Source organism: Euleptes europaea, chromosome 14 (assembly GCF_029931775.1).
Source record: "Euleptes europaea isolate rEulEur1 chromosome 14, rEulEur1.hap1, whole genome shotgun sequence".
NCBI classification, from domain to species: domain Eukaryota; kingdom Metazoa; phylum Chordata; class Lepidosauria; order Squamata; family Sphaerodactylidae; genus Euleptes; species Euleptes europaea.
In genome coordinates, this window is record NC_079325.1 from 17,613,968 (window position 1) to 17,632,942 (window position 18,975).

The following is an 18,975-nucleotide window of genomic DNA, read 5'->3' on the forward strand; positions in this document are numbered from 1 at the left end:
TCCTTTGCCTGCAATACCCTCTCTTCTCTTTTTGCCTTCTGCCACCGATCAATTGTAATCTTAAAACGCCGCCCCCATCTTGTGTCTCTTAAAATGGTAGCTATAAAAAGAAAAGCCCTAATAAACGTCAAATAAAAAAGGAAAGTAAACCATCCCTTCCAATGTTCCACAGATGAAAATAGATGTGTGCTTGTAACACCCTTGTTCTCAAACCAGAGATTACTGCTTGAATGCCCTCCCCTTTTATGCAGGCTGGTTCCATGTTTTGGAGGCCTCTCTGCAAGACACCCGTGGAGGCTCTCTGCTGCCCCTACTTTGGCAGCACTGCTCACTCACCCAAAGAGCCAATGGGTGAGCAGACATTGTGGCTCCTTCATTCTGCCACCATTGCTGCCACCCACTTGCCTAGGGAGCAGCTGTTGCTTCTACGGACAGCTGTGCAGCGACGATAGCACAGAACAGCAAGGCTGAATGAGGGTTTTGTGGCAGGCCCTTCTGGGGTGCTGGGTTCTTGGCAGCTGGGCCCAAAGATGCCGGCCCTGGATGATGGCTCCCTTTCGTCCTTTGCCGTGTTCGTTTCCAGTACAGTATCCAGGTTGTTCTTTCGGTTAAAAGTATCTATATATTTTTAAATAATGCATAATTGTCACGCTATCACAGATCAAAATATATCTCAGCATCTGCAGCGTGTGAAAGAACTGGCTGTGCGCTGCATGGTGTCTTAGATACACCGCCCCTCAGAATGTAACTTTTAGAGAGATCCCGGGGAGGGAGGCGAACCCTGAAAAATGACAACTCTGCCAGTGATCACTAACAAAGGCCTTTTTCCACACTGGGTTGTTTTTTATGCAGCTCTGATTCTTTATGGCATCATTTCCCCCCTCTTTTCATGGAAGAGTCGTTTGGTGGTGGTTACTCTCCCATTTTAAGACCACCTTGTTTGAAAAAAAAAACTCAAACAAAGTTGAAGGAAAGCCATGAGAGCAGCAACCCTCAAACGTTTGCAACCTGCAAACGATACTGCCTGTAAAGGTGGGGGGAACTTGATGCAGTCAGGAAGTCAAACTGCATCAAACAAATGGCGTGGAAAAGCCCACAGTTTTAACAATGCATCCCCAAATCCCCAAATATGGACAGTGTAAGATAGTGACTGTCTTTGGTTCACAGGATGATGCATAACCGGAGAGAGGATAAAAGCTGGACTTAGAACCCTTCTTGCTGACATAATTTTATGTGAAAATTCAATCAATCAGCAGTAAATGTGCCCCCTTTTTGCACATGCACACAAGGGCTTCTCTAGTTGCTTCTATGGGGCAAGTAAGCAAATGGACAAGTCTCTGCTCAGTTGAATAAAATATTGGGTTGTAGCCTATCACGCACATGAACACACATGAAGCTGCCTTATACTGAATCAGACCATCGGTCTAGCAAGGTCAGTATTGTCTACTCAGTCTGGCAGCAGCTCTCCAGAGTGTCAGGTAGTGGTTTTTCACATCACCTACTGCTTGGTCCTTTTACCTGGAGATGCTGGGGATTGAACCTGGGACCGTCTAAGTGCAAAGCAGTTAAGCTTGCATTACGCCACGTCCCCAACCCCTCAGCTAAGTATGGTGCTTTCCTCCAGTCCAACAAGCCTTCCTTGGTGGAAACTTCCTTTCACAGTTAGCTGAGCAGACTGGTAGGATACAACCTATTATTGTTGTTATTGTTGATCTACTGTTGCTAAGGTGTCCCAGCATGTGCACCAGTCCATAGTACTGTTGATTTGGCTGTGACTGGCAAATGAATTTTTTTAATGGGCTAATGCTATGCTTGACACCCTGGAAGCCATTCTCTTCTCCATAGATTTATAGCTTTGGAACTAAGTCAATTAAGAACAACACCAAGGAAGAAAAGGCCTGATTATGACAAAACTGGGAGGAACAGGAAATGCTGAGCTGACTCTGTACTCAGAGGCAGGGGGTATGATGAACACATGAAGCTGCCTTATACTGAATCAGACCCTTGGTCCGTCAAAGTCAGCACTGTCTACTCAGACCGGCAGCGGCTCTCCGGGGTCTCAGCTGAGGTCTTTCCCATCACCTACCTGCCTAGTCCCTTTAACTGGAGATGCCGGAGATTGAACCTGGGACCTTCTGCATGCCAAGCAGATGCTCTACCACTGAGCCACAGCCCCTCCCCAATGATAAACCCTTCATCTATAATATAAACATGGTCCGTCACCCAATGACGTTTTGCTGCATCTTGGAGATTCAGCTGCATGTGCCATGGTTAATAGCATCTGGTCACCTCCGGTCCATGCACTGAGCGCTCCAGCCTGCACTACTTTCCCACACATGTACATTCTGTAAATAGGGGTGAACACAGACTAGCACAACTATGCTGTGAGCACAGCTGGATTCAAATTATCAACATGAGGATCTCACAAAATAAATGACACCTGTCTTTCCAAAGGCACTTCTCACGCTTATGTGTTTTCACAAAGCCGCTAGATGAAGAATGGCCAAAACGTTTAAGTGACTTGTACATTCCACTGCCTGGATGTCAGCAGATCACATTAACAGATCTAGACTGTTGTATTGGATTGACCTGTCCCTTCTAGCACAGGGTTTTATTACTGAGGTTGCCCCTCTTGCCATTTTTCAGTACTGCAGTTCAAAATGCTCAGTGTAGTATTGAGATGGGCAGAAAGCACAAGGAAGCTGGAAGCTATGCAACGGAACATGGTTTTCTGGCTCAGCGCTATGCTTCGGCACATAACCTGAATGCTTCCTTTCCTGTTAATTAAGGCTAACAGCTTTAAATTGGTGGGTCTCGTTATTTTAGAAGAGCCTAACAGCTTTAGGATTAAGTTTACTGGCCCTGAATTGTTGGAAACCCTCCATAACTGCTCTGAGCCAGCAGCTGGGAGAAGTTTAAGGCTGAAGGGATTAGCTGTTAGCTGCATCGGAAACCTCAGGAGTTACAAAAGAATGCAGATTGAGGGTTAGTTAAGTGTGAAGAGCCTAATTTAATTCACATTATACTGTGGATTAACAAATCGCAGCTGCCGAAAGGAGGCCCCATGGCTAGTCATAGTGCCAAACGCTTTCATGTCCCTAGAGAAAGTAATCATGGCTCCATTTGTTGATTTCTGGGTTGGTCATGGATTTGCCAATCCAGGTAACAGATCTGTGGTAATGTGTGTACCACTGGAAGGCATTTCAGTGTTTAAGAAATGTCATCCTTCAGGCAGAATGTGATTCAACTTGTTTGAAAGCCTTCGGGTGGCCAATTCACATGAAGGTGGATATTGAAATGAATGGGCTTACACTGGAGTAACTCTCCTTAGGAATGCACTGTAAGGCTCTCTTTTTCACCTGCGCTCGTCAACAGTAAGAAGAGCTGGCAAATGTCATGTGTGAACTTGGCCTAAATAGCTGTATCTGAGTATTCTGTCTCTGTGGGTTAAAAAAAACACCCCAAAACTGTTCCTGGTATAATTCTGCCCTCTGGATTCTAGCCATGTCCTCTGATACTATGCAGATTCAGATGGAACTATATATTAATAGCCCTGAATCATCAGGAATATTGTGGATGCCTTTAACTGACAGGCTCACTTCTATCTGATGCCCATTTATAACTTGCTAGTTCCTTAAAAGAAGAAGAGGAGGAGGAGGTGTTGGTTTTTATATGCCAACTTTCTCTACCACTTAAGGAAGAATCAAGCTGGCTTACAATCACCTTCCCTTCCCCTCCCCACAACAGACACCCTGTGAGGTACGTGAGGCTGAGAGAGCTGTGACTAGCCCAAGTTCACCCAGCTGGCTTCATGTGTGGGAGTGGGGAAACCAAATCGGTTCACCAGATTAGCATCTGTCGCTCATGTGGAGGAGTGGGGAACCAAACCCGGTTCTCCAGATCAGACTCCACTGCTCCAAACCACTGCTCTTAACCACTACACCACCTGAAACAAGTCTGTCATTCGTTCCACCGAAGTTCACTCCCTGTCAATCATTTCATGTTCCAAAATTCACTTTTTGGTGGACAGTGGGCCAGATCTGTGGAATACATGCATTTTATTGTTAGGGATCTGCAGATTTCCCCCCCTAGAATGGGGTCTTTTCTATTGGAATATGTGCCAGTGTAAAACATTTGTAATGCTTTTTCCATGGTTCTTCAAGTTACTCTCCATCCCTGGCTAAGCGTTTTTAAGTGTGTTTGAGACCAGCTGTCTCCTAAATATGCAGGGCAATTGCTCCTACCCTAGTTGTTAATAGCAATTTCCTGTCTGGCAATTTTGCACTTGATAATTAATATTTGCTCAGGTATTTCCCCTGATTAATCACTTCGTCTGGTGTAATCTCGGGCTCTGGTCATCTGTCTAGCATACGGTGGGGGCAGGAAGGAAGGAATTTAATACTTAAAGGTTAAGGGTAAATTTTCTGGGGACTATGCAGATGGGTTAGGGGAAAGCTTAGTTTTTCTTGGCTTTAAAGTAGAAAAATGTCTGTGGACCTTTCCTGGCAAGATAGTCTTTTCAAAAGATACACTGTGGTTTTGAATTGCCATGTCGAAAGACTCTGAAAGAAAGGGAATCCAAATTCGATTTTCACTGTTTTTGTAGGATTCTCTAACTAAGACTAAAAAACAACAACAAATGAACTGGTATTTGAGTTTCCTCTACCAATTCCAGGACTAAATAACAGTGCAATAAAGATATATTCATGTTTACACTTTATGTTCGATGCTGAGCTTATTCTTGCTTTTGAAAGCAATATTTCATTGCTTAAGGGTTGTTGTTCTTTAGGATTCCAGGAGACGTGAACCTTCACTTCTCAGTTAGAGTCTGCTCCAAACCACATGGCTGCGCATGTGTAAAAAGAAGCTTTAAGCTCAGAGTTGTGCAGGTGTCTAAGGGAATTCAAATTGGAAAGGATGTTGGATTGTTCATACCCTCAGGAAGGCTAGCCCTATTCATGGTGCACTGGTATCAGGATCCCAGGGTTGGCTGGATATGGTATATTTCAACAGTCTCAATGCTCAGCTAGATTCGAGTCCAGTAGCACCTAAGTGACCAACAAGATTTTCAGGGTATAACCTTTGGAGAGTCAAAACTCCCTTCGTCAGATACCTTTGACTCTCAAAAGCTCATACCCTGGAAATCTGGTTGGTTTCTGAGGTGCTACTGGACCTGAATCTAGCTGTTCTACAGCAGACCAACATGGCTACCCTCCAAATCGCTCAGCCAATCAAACAAATTGGTGCACAACTGTACAAGACTTTCTTACAACCCGCCTTATGGCAAAATGACATGTGACTCTGGGTGTCCCATGAATGAGCTACTAAGCTTTCTTTTACCATCTAAAAAGCAGGCCTGTAGTATTGCTGCTTTCCCAACATGAAATGGCCCCACAAAGTTGCTCTTTGCTCATTGGGCCAAATTATAGGTCCTGATGAGAACCTATATAAGGTTATATCCTCCTGATGGAGGATAGGTCCATCAGAGGCTAATAGCTAGGGTTGCCAGCTCCGGGTTAGGAAATACCTGGAAATTTTTGAAGTGGAGCCTGAGGAGGGAAGGTTTGGAGAGGGGAGGGACTTCAATGCCATAGAGTCCAGTTGCCAAAGCAGCCATTTTCTCCAAGGGAACTGATATCTGGAAATGAGTTGTAATAGTGGGAGATCTCCATCTACCACCTGAAAGATTCTCCATCTACCACCTGAAAGATTGTCTTTCTTTCTAACACTTGTGGTTTCACAATGCAGGCCTAAGCAGAGATAAAGCCTTCTTCTAAGCCCATTGACTTCAATGGACTTACAAGGTATAACTCTGCAGCTGCCCTATAGGTTTGTATCTCAAGGAGATACTTATGTTGAGGTTACAGTGATATGCACATGTATTGATGCTTAGGGTTGTCCGCTCTGGGTTGGGAAATACCTGGAGATTTTGGGGGTGGAGTCTGGGGAAGGGGAAGTTTGGCAAGGGGAGGGACCTCAGTAAGGTATAATGCCCTGGAGTCTACCCTTCAAAGCAGCCGTTTTCTCCAGGGGAACTGACTTCTGTAGTCTGGCGATCAATTGTAATACCAGGAGATAGCCAGGCCTCACCTGGAGGTTGGAAACCCTATTAATCAGTGAAACCGCAAATGATTATTCAAACAAAATTCATTATTTGCTTGACTCCCTAGATATTGATAATAATGCTCCAGTGTAATTTTAGAGGTTAACCATATGATATATTTCCAGCCTCTTTCCCTTTATTGAAGTGGGTGTGAAAGGCAGTTGTGTGCCATTTGAATTGCTGAAATGAAAGTTAATGAGGTTTGTGAAACCAAAGTCTTAAAAGAGAAATTTCAGATCAAATACATTTTGTGACTTTGAAAGGAAACTTTTTGCTCCTTCTTAATTTCCTACCATCAGTGTAAAAACCAGGTAGTAATGCATATTGACGAAAGACTAAGGTTGCAGACAAGCAAATATAGAATAGGAAATAAATCCCATGGACTCAGTGGGATTTCCTTCCAAGTCATCATGCACAGGATCTGGCTGCATGGCAAGTATCAGATTGTTTAGTATGTTTCTGATACCAAATTTTCAGCACAAAAAAAGGTGGTAGCTAAAACTAACAGCCCTGACCTCGATGGACCAGGCTAGCCATATCTCATCAGGTCTCAGAAGCTAAGCAGGGTTGATCCTGGTTAGTTCTTGGATGAGAGACCACCAAGGAAGTCCAGGGTTGCTATGCAGAGGGGGACAACGGCAAACTACCTCTCTTGTCTTGAAAATCCTACTGGGTTGCCATGAGTCAGCTGCAACACTTTCCATCACTATTAGGGTTGCCAGGTCCCTCTTCGCCACTGGCAGGAGGTTTTGGGGGTGGAGCCTGAGGAGGGTGCAGTTTGGGAAGGGGAGGGACTTCAATGCCATAGAGTCCAATTGCCAAAGCAGCCATTTTCTCCAGGTGAACTGATCTCTATCGGCTGGAGATCAGTCATAATAGCAGGAGATCTCTAGCTAGTACCTGGAGGCTGGCAACCTAATCACTACAAAATCAACAAGCCCTCCTTGTGAGCTTCCCAGAGCCATCTTATTAGAGACTGAATGCATATGTATGGACTTTTTGGTCATTTCTTACATACTTTGGTCATTTCTTACCAACAAGTCAATTCTTACTGACTTAAGTAAGGTGGTGGCAGTTTATGTGTGGCTACTGGGCAAATATGTGCTTCCTTTTGAAACAACCAAAATACAGTTCTCCCGCTTCTCCTTTTTATCAACCCCATCTATTCTGTTTAATCTTAATTGGCTCTAGACTGTCTTATGTTGCTTGAAAACAGACAGTTCTATAAGCTGTGATTCTCGCTTCTATGAGCTATAGGCTCAGCAAACAAATTTAGAATGTGATGCAGCGACTGCTAAGCAGGTACCTTGTAGTGGTGACCTGATATTTGTTAGAGTGCTTTTTAAAAAAAACTCAGACTGTGGAAAACATTCCCCCTCCCCTGCAGGGGATGGGGCAGAAATTCCAGGGACAGGACAGCATCCTGCAGAAAGCAGAAGGACAGTACCAGGCTCAATACAGGCAGAATCTTTTGTTATTACTTTCATGGCAACACACAAAGTTGCCTTATCTGAATAATTTACTCCAACTAGCAGTGGTTCTCTGCCAGCGTGGTGTAGTGGTTAACAGCAGTGGTTTGGAGCGGTGGACTCTGATCTGGAGAACTGGGTTTGATTCCCCACTCCTCCACATGAGCGGCGGAGGCTAATCTGGTGAACTGGATTTGTTTCCCCACTCCTACACACAAAAGCCAGCTGGGGGACCTTGGGCCAGGCACATTCTCTCAGCCCCACCTACCTCACAGGGTGTCTGTTGTGGGGAGGGGAAGGGAAGGTGATTGTAAGCCGGTTTGATTCTTCCTTAAGTGGTAGAGAAAGTTGGCATATAAAAACCAACTCTTCTTCTTCTTCTTCCTTTGTTTTCTCAGGCAGAGGTCTTCCACACCATATACTATCTGATCCTTCTTTTAAAAACTGGAGATGCTGGGGATTCAACCTGGGACTTTCTGCATGGAAAGCAGATGCTCCATCATTAAGCCACAGCTAAACTCCCCCAAAAACACTGGCCATGCTCTTTCCAATTTCTTTTGCAAAGGCTGATGGAATCTTGAGGCCAGAGCCTTCATATTATTAACCTCAGCTGGGCCTCACTCTGGGAGAACTTTGGAGGGCGTATGAGTCCTAAGGAGGTCTGCGGTGGCAAAGGGAGACCATTTATTTCCCGTATGCAATAACCATACAAAAAGCGAGACCTTTGGGTTACCTCTGTCTTTTCTGATAGATGGCGTAAGTTGGCTACGGCTCTGTAGTCCAAAGGCCACTTTGCCACACCTCATAGAGGTTTCCTGTGATGGAGTGAAATGTTCACATCACCAGCCGCTCTCAAAGACACAGGGGCCTCTTTATCCTCGTCTCTTAAATGTGTCCCTCTGGTGAGAAAGGTCACATTGCACAAATTATACCTTGGTGGGGGCTTTTTTATGGCTTTTGGAACTTCTGTGTCATCGTTTGTTCGCTTCGCTGCTCCTCTTGGTTCCTTCCTCAGCCTGCCCCCTTCTCTCCCCACCCCCATCTCCCCGCCTTTAGCGCACCACGTTGAAGAAAGGTGGTGGTTTTATACAGCGGAGCTCCATTTCCCATTAGCTGTTCCTGGAGTGTGACTTCTTTCCTGCTTAGGCAGCTGAAACTGAAAGACAGAAGAGGCAGCAGGGAAATGTAGTTAACTGCTTATTCCTATTGGGAGTTTGAGGAAATTTGGGGATTAGGAGAACTTCATCACTGTCATTCTTTCCGCATTAACTCTTCTGCTCGTGCAAAGGGGGGCAGTGATAAAAATGTACAGGAGAGAGGCTGGCTGATTAGCCTGTACTTGCTGCAGCCCTAAGGAAAACAACCGTAGCAGCAACCTGACCAACTGAGGACTTCTGGCATCTGTGACCTCTCTCCCCCCCCCCCCATAGCCATGCAGAAGTCCCACGATGTTGAAAAGGAGGAACTTGGGCTCATTGCCTTGCCTTTTTTTTAAAATGTATTCACATAGTGCTATATCTAGGGTTGCCAAGTCCCTCTTCGTCACCGGCGGAAGGCTTTTGGGGTGGAGCTTGAGGAGGGCAGGGTTTGGAGAAGGAAGGAACTTCAATGCCATAGAGTCCAATTGCCAAAGCGGCCATTTTCTCCAGGTGAACTGATCTCTATCGGCTGGAGATCAGTTGTGATAGCAGGAGATTTCCAGCTAGTACCTGGAGGCTACAACCAAGCAATATACAAACCAAGCGCTGTAATACAAATAGTTGAGGAAATAAACAGCACACAAGCTCAATATTATACACACAATACTCTTATATTTCTAGAATAAATTTTCACAAGATTTTCATACAGTATAAACACTCACTATTCTATACCTAAACAGTTTAAAGACATACAATTGCTTTCTCAAGCTGTGGAATTGTCCATGAAACGAAAGAGACTGCGACGTGCCGGTTCCAAAACGAGTTGGTAACTATGAGTTCGAAAAGGACGCTGAAGGCAAGAGCGATCACGTCAATGAAGATCCCAGTCAATGAAGATTCTTTGTGAATCCTGCCATAGAAACCTAGGTGTAGGTCTGCAGAAAGTAACACTGATGAAAGCTGGGCTGATGAAGCCGATTGGCGAAAGTGTTTCCGGATAGAACGTTCCCCCTGTGTTTGTTTCGGAGCGCGGCTCACACCTGCCGCGCCGGGACCTCCCGGTCTCCCGACCTCACCTCCTTGTGTGAGGCGAAGAGTACTAGCAGCCTTTGGGCACATTCAGGAAGCCGCTGGGATCTTCATTGAAGAGCTCTTGCCTTCAGCGTCCTTTTCGAACTCATAGTTACCAACTCGTTTTGGAACCGGCACGTCACGGTCTCTTTCGTTTCATGGACAATTCCACAGCTTGAGAAAACAATTGTATGTCTTTAAACTGTTTACCAGTAGGTATAGAACAGTGAGTATTTATACTGTATGAAAATCTTGTGAAAATTTATTCTAGAAATATAAGAGTATTGTGTGTATAATATTGAGCTTGTGTGCTGTTTATTTCCTCAAGTGCCTGGAGGCTGGCAACCCTAGCTATATCTTCAGCCCATAAAGTTCATATATGATGGCCAAGTCTCTTCAAAAGGTTCTTGTAGATTTCCTCTTGCCTCATATTTGGATAATTTTGCCATTTTGTCAGTCATCCAACTCTTGACTACTCTGTCATTCAATGATGGTGAGTATTGGTCAAATTTATGACCCATGAAAATAATGATGCTTATCTTAGATGCAACTGACTTATTCTTTAGTTTTTGATGGAGCTTAGCCATGACTAATTTTAACCGGACTGGGGCCAACATACGGAGGCCCTGAGATATATTTACCATGTGGTAGAAACTAGGGAAGGTGAAGAGGCCAGAGCTAAGGAAGGAGTTGGACAAGAAATTTCTAACTAAGGGAAGATCCAGGGCAGTTGGTGACTCTTGCCCTACGTAAGACATAAGTATAGGTGTTAGGCTAGCAAACTTTTGCAATAATCTACCATTTATTTATTCAGTCTGTTTATATACAGCCTGTCCATAGCATCAGGTTGAGTCAACTTACAAAGTAAAACACAATAAGAACATAATACCGGTACTATAAAAGTTATAGCGATAATTATTTTAAATATCTAAAAAAAACAGTAAGCACAAAAACAGTATCCAACAATTAGCTTCTGAAAGCAAATCTCATAAAGTAATTCTCAGGCTAGAAGCGGACTGCAGAAACAAGTTTTAAAAATGAAAAGCCTGGGCAAAAAGAGTAAAAGCCTGGGCAAAAATCCTGGTGCCTAAAAGATAGGAGAATAGTTGCCAGGTGAGCCTCAGGGGAAAGGCATTCCACAGGTGAGGGGCCACTACTGAGAAAGCCCTGCACCCTGTTGCCACTTGACTGCACTAGTTGCCACTTGACTTACTTCTGAAGGTGGTGGGGGGGGGCACAGGGTGCAGGGCTTGTTAGGAAGTTCTTGCCTTGTGGGCTTCCATGGTTACCTTTGCTACTTCCAGAGTCATGATCACTTCCAGAATCAATTCTCCCACCCACCCATCACTGGTGCAGAGAGAAATCCCCTGAAAGACTCTGTGAGCGGCTTTAATTTCTGAGAACTTTGTGAACGATGTTCAGTGTATATGAAGCGATAACAACACAGGTTGGGGGGTGGGGAGGCAGTATGGCATAGCCCATTCGCATCAGATCTCGCACGCTGAGCAGGGTTGGTACTTGGAAGGGAGACCACCAAAGAAGTCTGTGCAGAGGAAGGCACTGGCAAACCACCTCTGCTTCTCACTTGCCTTGAAAGTCCCTTGGCGGCATCATCATAATTCTGCTGCAACTTGACAACACTTTACACGTGCACACACATTTCAGCAGGAAATGCCATATTCCAGCATCAAGATGCCAGCACACTTAGAAATATAATACTGGTGTTCATGACCTTGAAACATATAACTCCATACTCTACCCATGTGACCAGCCAAGCTCTCCCCATCCCTGACTTCTTCTGTTTCAGGTGAACTTTTCCAAGACCACTGTCACCCTTGTTTATGCTTAAGTGATTATGAAAACATTCATTTTTATCTGCTACGGTGAACACTGCAGGGTGCTTAAAGGGGCCTAGGGCTAACTTAAGGAAGTTCTTATTTATTTAAGGAAGCTGTTCATTTTAAAGAGGTAAAAACTTCTGAATTTAAAAATAACTGTTCTTAGTCAGTTTAGCCATTTCTGATGCTAACTGGTCATATATTCTAAAACACATGGATACATGAGTTATAGAGGTTTCTACAGGGATTTTCTGTTTATTTCATTTCAAGTTCCACCTAGGAAGGAAGACCAGCAATGGACCCCTTCTAGTTGATCCTGGTTTTCATCTTGGCATCTGATAATAAGGATTATATTGGTTTTAGGGTTGCCAGGTCCCTCTTCACCACTGACAGGAGGTTTTTGGGGCAGAGCCTGAGGAGGGCGGTGTTTGGGGAGGGGAAGGACTTCAATGCCATAGAGTCCAATTGCCAAAGCGGCCATTTTCTCCAGGTGAACTGATCTCTGTCGGCTGGAGGTCAGTTGTAATAGCAGGAGATCTCCAGCTAGTACCTGGAGGTTGACAACCCTATCCAGTTTGGATGGGGATGAAGTTGCAGGGTAAGATTTGGACTAAATGGGGTTGGAGCCAATCAGTTTTTCTGCTGGAGGCATCTTCTTTGACCACCCAAAAAGGGCTGTGCTGAGAATCATGGGACCGGCGCGTACAAAAGCCATGGCGAGTTAGAGGCTGTAATATGGAGGAGACTTGTGTGAGATTGAATGAAAAAGATGGCTTGTTCCAACCCAAAATTTGGGAGGTGCATTTCCCCCCTAACCTAGAATAATTTTACTCTTCTGAAATGTACCTCTGTGGTAGAAGAGCCAGAAAGGATTTTCTATGTTAAAACTCCATTTTACACAGAAATAAATAGAAAGCAAAAGCAAAAGTAGGCTTCCTACTCTGATAGCTTAGCATAAATATCTTTTTGCCTAGTGAAAGCCTGCTTGATGGAGCTTTTCAAAGGCAACCGAACTGTCAAAAAAAAGGACTGGATTTTATGAAAATAAAGAGAAAGCAATTGGAAAAACATCCTTTGAGAGCAGAGCTACTGCTTTAATAATCATCTGGTTCTGCTAAGGGCCAGTAATATTGAGCGTAATCTCTTCAAATGCACAGGAGAATCTGTCTTTTGAAAATTGAGAATCTGCATTAAAATCCTGCAGTTCAAATGTTGCTTTATAATAAATTAAAGCATTTCCAAGCAAAGTTCTTCCTCTGCTGTTTTGTCCTTGAAGTTCCGGGAATAAAGTTCTGAAAAGTGAAAGCATATATGAAATATGCAATATCTTTTCTAACGCGTTGTGTATGAAGCCCAGCAATAGAAACTATGCCCAGTAACATGTTTCTGTAAAAGCAGAATAAAGTCCATGGAACTGAATCGGTTGACAGTCAGATTTAGAAGAAAATGCTCCTTCTATTTTCTGTTTTGTTTCTCGGTGTGTTTGCCAGCTTCTTCTGGAAAGAAGAATGTATAAATCTAGTTCAGTTGTAAAATTTAAGCAGTTAAAATTCTTTGTGTACTGTGGGTAAACAGCCTGTTGTCCTTGTTCTCTGTAGCCTTAATAAAAGAAGTATGAACCTGAGATTGCATTCAGACATGGCAATAAACCTTGGATTGTGCAAAAGCTTCTAATTCATCTGCCAGACATACGTAACAAATCCTGGTTTATGTCTACCCCCCCTTTTTTTTACATATACTGCCTTTTCTTTGCCTCCCAACAAGAGAGGCTCTTCAATATGGAATAGCGCTACTAAACAAACATTGGTTTGTCAGTTCCAAGAGCACAACAAATCACACATGTCCTAAATTTTTGCCTCTGCACTCAGCTGATGGGAGTTTTATGTAAACTGTAACTGTTGAAATGTGGGCATGAACTATACCACAATAGTTAAATTATTCTTGCTGGTTGAAATTAGATGCACACACATCTTGGTTTCTACAAGGATTTTCACATCATGGAGCTAAAATGAAGCAAATAATGTTGGACTGTGGAAGTTCTGTTGCTTTTCTTAATACTTTAATTGAATTTGAGGGAAGATCAATTTAGGAGCATAATGCCTGGACGAATGAGCTCTGGTCCCAGACTGGTCCAAATCTCTCCCCTGCCACTTACTTACCCTTAGCCAAGTTATTTTCCCTCCCTCAGCTTCTCATTCCACCATTTGCTATTTGGAGATAATAATATTAGCCTACTTTACAGGGTTGTTGTCAGATCAGTGCTTTGAATGCCGGAATTGCTGTATAAGTACTAATTATGATTATGGTATTTGCCGGATGGCCTTTTTATTAATCTGTAAATGTATGTTTATGTAATTATGTTATAACCTGCCCTGTTACCTGCATTTTTTACATTTGACACAAACTCAAGCTTTATTTTATTTTATGTTATTTCTAACTTGTCTCTTCTGAAGGGGGTATGTGTGATGCCATGAGCTTGGAAATCGCCCCAAGAGCCGCCGTTTGTTAAAGCCACCAAGCCAGTGCTTTGATCAGTCATTAGCATTCAGGCATTCTGGTTTAATTAACTCGAAAGTGGCCAGGGGAAGGCTAGGCTGGGCTGGGCTCGACTATCTTCATGACAGAGCGGGTGTAACTGTGACAATAGCCCTGTGTTAAAATGCATTCACGCTCACTTTACATTCCTCTCATCTCTTTAAAAAAGCTCCATAGTCTCTTGCATTACACAGACCTCTGGTCACTTGGCTGTGAAATGCATTCAGGCAATAGCAATAGAAGGTAATACAATTGCCTTAAATCCTGTTTAGAATTTCCAAAAGCCTCTTTCTGCAGACTGGAAACCCATAGTGATTCATTAGGCTGGCCACATCAGCAACAATAGGTGTTCTACCAGGAGTTGTGTTTTTTTCCCCACCACAATTTTTTCTGAGTTTGGGCTGGGGCTCTTCCTTTGTTTTCTTCCCCCCACTGCTTGTTGTCATTGCAGGGTACCCCCCATCCAGTGGGTGTCCCATCTCAGTATGCCAATGTCCTTCTGAAACTGATACCGGATCTTTTCCTGGGTCTTAAAACTGTATGACAAAGACACCAGCCTTTTATCAGTGCTAGTCAATAGCAGGTATTTTGGGTTGGATGCACCCAGCTTTTTCACTCAATTGTACCCAATTCCCCCCCCCCCCGATACAACATCTTTGCCACATGGTTTTTGTAGATGCAGATCCCATGGTTCTCAGCATAGTGTTTTGGGGTGATCAAAGACAATGTCTCTTTCCTTTTTCATCAGGCAAAGAGCTGGTTGGATCCAACCCTTCATATTTTCTGGGACCTTAGCAGATGGAAAAATCCATGAGCTTGATAGTGCTTTGTAAACTTGCTAGCTTTGAGTCCACTAGCACCTTAGAGACCAACAAGGTCTTTGGGGTATTGAAGTGCCTATAAACTTCATTTATAGGAAAACATATATTCTTTCATATGTATAAACATTCATAGGTTCATGAGGTGCTATGCTCAAGAATAGAGCATAGCATCAGGCAGATATATTCTACCCACACATGGAAACTTGGGGAACGTTGGCATCCATAACTATAAGAGGTCAACAGAACACATTGCCTGGTACAGGCTTTCCCCTGTAAAGAAAAACAGTGTCTTACCTTCACTGTTAGGAATGTGAATCACAAGACCAAGTGCTTGCTTAAAGACAGCTTCTACCAATCTCTATATACTATGTTAATTAAAGTAAGGCAGACAACCAATGTTTAGTAAGTCGACGTAATTGGAACATCCCTAACCAGAAGTTATAACTGGGGTAGCAATCCTTTGTTCTGTATGAAGACTGTCCTGCGCATTAGGGCAGTTTCATCCGGTATGTATTATTAAGCTCAATAAACTACTGCTTTGAACTATCAACCTCCCACTGTGTTATATAAATTCGAAATTAATACTATAACACAGGCTTTACAGTATAAGCTTTTGCGAGTCAAACTTCCCTTCCTCAGATACAAAAGGGTATACAAAAGGTATTACATGCTGATGGGAAAGGAAATGGCTCCACCTTTGTGTGTGTTAAGTGCCGTCAAGTCGTTTCCGACTCATGGCGACCCTGTGAATGAAAGTCCTCCAAAATGTCCTATCTCTGACAGCCCTGCTCAGATCCTGCAAACCGAAGGCTGTGGCTTCCTTTATTGAGTCAATCCATCTCTTGTTGGGTCTTCCTCTTTTCCTGCTGCCCTCAACTTTTCCTAGCATGACGGTCTTTTCCAGTGACTCTTGTCGTCTCATGACGTGACCAAAATACGACAGCCTCAGTTTAGGCTCCACCTTTAGACGCGTGAAAAAGCTGGGTGCTGTTTTTAACACAAAGTCAAGATCCTCACAGACTAACAGAGGTGGTTTGCCAGTGCCTTCCTCTGCATAGCAACCCCAGTATTCCTTGGTGGTTTCACCATCCAAATATTAACCAAGGCTGACCCTGCTTAGCTTCTGAGATCTGATGAGATCAGGCTAGTCTGGGCCATCCAGGTCAGAGTGCTTGAAGCAATTGTAGGGAAGGGAAGGAACAGTACAGGTACATGTCAATTTTCTCTGCCAGCTTAAAACAGTTGGGGGGAGCAGGGTAATGGCATTTTCAGTCAGCAGGAAAGGAAAGCAGGAAAGTTTTGCCCTTAGCAGTTCCTTGATGGTCTTTCGGTTCCTTTCAGCTGCGTGAACCTACATCTGCATCTCTTCCAAGAGCAGACTAGTTTGGAAAGACCCCTGTTTTGCCCGCATTCCTCCCTCTGTTTTTTTCAAGGCAGGCTTGGTACATTATTGGTACAGCCTGCAACCACCCTGACCTCTGTCTGCTTGCTGCAAAATACATGAAGGGCATTTAAACCTCATAATCTACTTCTGAGCCATGGAATCCTTTTTCACTGCCAAGAAACCTTATACAGATTCATTACCTACTTGAAGTCTTTGCAGAGGGGTCTTTGCTCTTTATTTTTCCTTTTAAAGTTGGCACTATAGAGTATTAACAGCAAGCTGTGTTAGACATGGGGATAATTGTATTTATTCCAAAGTAAGATAGTAGCTTAGGGAAAAAAGCCACCATAAAAGAGAATGCCCTGCTTATACCTAAAGCAGGTAACTCACTGCCTGCTCTGGTTGAACAATAAGCTCTAACAGGAATCCTGCATCTTTGACTGAAGGCAAGAGCATGCAGTAGGTACCAAATTTCATTATGCTTTTGAAAAGCGGGGGGGGGGGGGGGAACAGCAATGAATAAATACTACAAAAAATAATCTGAGCTAAGTGCTGAAAAGGGCGGGTGTTATTAGTATCATCACTCTGAATTTAGAGAACGATCGAATTTAAGGGGCCGGCCACAGGGTAGCACACAATCTGTCTGTGCGATCCAGGCTGTAGTCTGTAATAAGCAGAGTCCAAGTGCTGAATCCAAATATTAGAATATGAAAAGGGCGGTGGCCTGCTCTTGACAGAAAGGGTTTTCTTTTTTAAAAGGGAAAGGGGGGGAGTTTTTTAAAAATTAAAAGGTTAGCCATACAAAAATGATAGTTATTTTAGATGCATTTCTGATGGTAACATTTTTTTCACGTTTAGAAGCTTCCATACTGATCATCTTATTTAAGCAAGTAAGAATTTCCTTAAATTTCCCTTTACCCCTTTTGAGCTTCCTGTCATGTTCACAATTGCAATGACCAAAGGGGGGCTTTCCCCCCGGACTGTTTAAACATTATCAGGGTTATGTGTGTGTGCTAAGTGCCGCTAAATCACTTCTGACCTATGGTGACCCTATACATTAATGACCACCAAAATGTCTTCCTCGACCATTACCATTTAGCGGGGCTGGGCGTTAGTCACCATTTTAAGCCACCAGTCTTTCTATTGCAAAAACATCTCTTGCTCTTTAAATAGAAGCTTTTGTGCCTCCAATTTTAAGTTTGTTTTAATTTTTTTAAAAAAACCTCAGCCATTATTATATGTTACCCCAGAGGTGTGTGAATTTGCAAACTATGAGCATAAATATCTTCACACAGGAATTGAAGATGAGATGCTGAGGCATTCTGTGCTTGGCATTCCCAAGTGTTTGAGGGAGGGGTTTGTAAATAGCCACCACATAGAGGCCTGATTGACAATGCAGTGCAGATGAAGCCCCCCCCCCCAATTTTTATGTTAAACCCTTTGCCCATGCTATTTTCCCATCCTACATGCTTGCCCCAGTTGGTCAGATGGAAACCTTGTGTGTAGGGTTGCCAACTTCCAGATACTAGCTGGAGATCTCCTGCTGTTACAACTGATCTCCAGCCTATAGAGATCAGTTCCCCTGGAGAAAATGGCCGCTTTGGCAATTGGACTCTATGGCATTGAAGTCCTCCCCTCCCCAAACCCTGCTCTCCTCAGGCCCCGCCCCAAAAACCTTCCGCAGGTGGCGAGGAGGGACCTGGCAACCCTACCCGTGTGGCAGTTTCTGGTTGGAAAATGGCATATGGAAAAAAGATAATATAACCATAACTGTGATCCAGTTGGACTCACACTTCGCTGCAGTTGTCAAAGAACAAAATGATTGGGAGCTCTGAATGTGATACTACCAGCGTCTCATTTAGTATGACCCTAAATTCTCTAGAAATGCACCATGTGATACAAGAAAAGGTAGCACAGATCAGTACTTGAACATGTAGTGTGGTCCATGTGTTTCCATTCTTCCTTTTCTTTAATGAAGTTAAATTCTTTTGTAGAAACTGTGTTTAAATGAATGGCCGCACCCTGTTCATTTAATGAGACATGCACAGATAATTCCATTGGTTTGTGCTTGTGGTCATCTTCTGTTCCCAGTCTGAACCTTAGAATGGCATGGTGTAGTAGAGCCAGTGTGGTGTAGTGGTTAAGAGTGGTGGTTAGGAGTGGTGGACTCTAATCTGCAGAACCAAGTTTGATTCCCCGCTCCTCCACATGAGCGGCAGACTCTAATCTGGAGAACCAGATTAGATTCCCCAGTCCTCCACATGCATCTTGCTGGGTGACCTTGGGCTAGTCACAGTTCTCTCAGAACTCTCACAGCCTCACCTACCTCACAAGGTGCCTGTTGTGGGGAGGGGGGAAGGGGAGGTGATTGTAAGCCGCTTTGAGACTCCTTTCAGTTGAGAAAAGTGGGGTATAAAAACCAACTCTTCTTCTTTTTCTTCAAGCCATTTCCTTATGTTTTCCCCTTAATTTGATCTTCCCAATGACTTGTGCATTGGATTTTCTTGATGCAAGATGGCAGGTACTTTCAACACCATGTTAGCTGCCTCTTTGCTATGTGTGTAAAGTGCCATCAAGTAACAGCTGACTTATGGCGACCCCAGCAAGGGGCTTTC

At 43.7% G+C, this 18,975-nt stretch overlaps 1 protein-coding gene across 5 annotated transcripts in view; it reads left to right on the plus strand.

The window, feature by feature from the left end:
• PKNOX2 (PBX/knotted 1 homeobox 2) overlaps nucleotides 1-18,975 on the plus strand; it is a 379,920-nt gene that overhangs the window by 248,920 nt on the left and 112,025 nt on the right. The window lies entirely within an intron of this gene.